The sequence below is a fragment of the Lindgomyces ingoldianus genome, assembly GCF_010093535.1.
Source record: "Lindgomyces ingoldianus strain ATCC 200398 unplaced genomic scaffold BDR25scaffold_11, whole genome shotgun sequence".
Lineage (NCBI taxonomy): Eukaryota > Fungi > Ascomycota > Dothideomycetes > Pleosporales > Lindgomycetaceae > Lindgomyces > Lindgomyces ingoldianus.
The window spans coordinates 1,000,370-1,001,917 of NW_022985172.1; positions in this window are offsets into that span (position 1 = coordinate 1,000,370).

Below are 1,548 nucleotides of genomic sequence, written 5' to 3' on the forward strand. Positions count from 1 at the left end.
AGTTTACTCTAGTATATGTTATATAAAATATATTTAAATTATAGTTAGTTATGTTTATTCTACTTTTTAAGCTATATTAGTGTGTTAGGAAATAGCATTAGCTATATTAGTGTGTTAAGGATTAGCATTAGCTATATTAGTGTGTTAGAGATTAGCATTAGCTATATTAGTGTGTTAGAGATTAGTATTAGCTATGCTTAGTTACAGGCTGTAATTAGTTACATGCTATAGTTAAATATTGTTATTATGTGTCTATTACCTGTCTAATACTAATTTGCTAAGCATTATGCTATAACTATTCTATAACCTAAATAACCTACCTTATTGTACTAACTATTGCTCTAAGCAAGCTTTGCTTTTACAGATTATTTATAAACTGTCGTAGTATTTTATTATAAAGATAAAGTTTCTACTATGCTTTAAAGTAGCTTATAATGCTATAATTACTTTTAGTAATATTTAAGAAAGTTTTAAAGCGCTAGATTAGTTTTTTTTAACCTATAATAATTTATAATAGGCCTTAATGTAAAGTTACGAACTCTATTACTACTACTACTTATATATAACAAGCCCTAGTAGTTATAAACCCTAAGCAATACTCTAAAACTTAGGTTATAATTAATGCTTATAAAAATAAAAATTTAGAAGCATATAAATAGTTTACTAACTTTTATAGTTAAGGTGTTTAAAAAAGTTTTAAAAAGGGTAGTAATAATTACACATAAGCTAGTGTTAGTGTAATAAAAAATTACTAAGCTTTAAGCAGCTAATAAAGCTGCTATATAACATAAATTACATAAAAGAAAGTAAATTAAGGCAGAGAAGACCTTAATAATTTAAAAAAGCCTACACTTAATAGCTCTAAAGAAGTTTAGAGCGCATAGTAATAGAAAAAAGGCAAAGAAGCAGGTGTAAGCTAAAGTAGGTAAGCTATTCTAAAGGCGCTGCAGACAGTGTAATTAGACTAGGCATAATACACAAATGTGTAAGCAAGAAGCAGAAGTAGTATCTAAATAATATTCTAAGTTGTACTGTACTATATAGTGCTAGAGCAGGTTGTTATAGGCTATAATAGAGTTTGTTAGGGTGGGGTCTTAGCAAAAGTAAGCGACTCAGGTGTGTGAGCAACTTGCCTGTAAAGTACGTTATAATACTATTTAACATATATATTTACTTTACTAAAGTTATTCTACTTATTAATATTACTAAGTTTATTTATATTATATTATAATTTTAGTTTAAGTAAAAAAATTAATGTTAAAAAGATATATATTTTTATAATTGCTATTTCTATTCTTATAGTAAAAAGCAACTTTATTATAATTATACTTTACCTAGTAGTTCTAAAGGAAAATAAAAACAAATAATAAATCTAGAAGATAAAGAAGAGTTAGAAGAGTTAGAAAATAAAAGTACTACTAGTAGTTATATATAGTAAAACTATAAATAAAATTTATTTTATTTATTTTATTTATTTTATTTATTTTATTTATTTTATTTATTTTATTTATTTTATTTATTTTATTTATTTTATTTATTTTATTTATT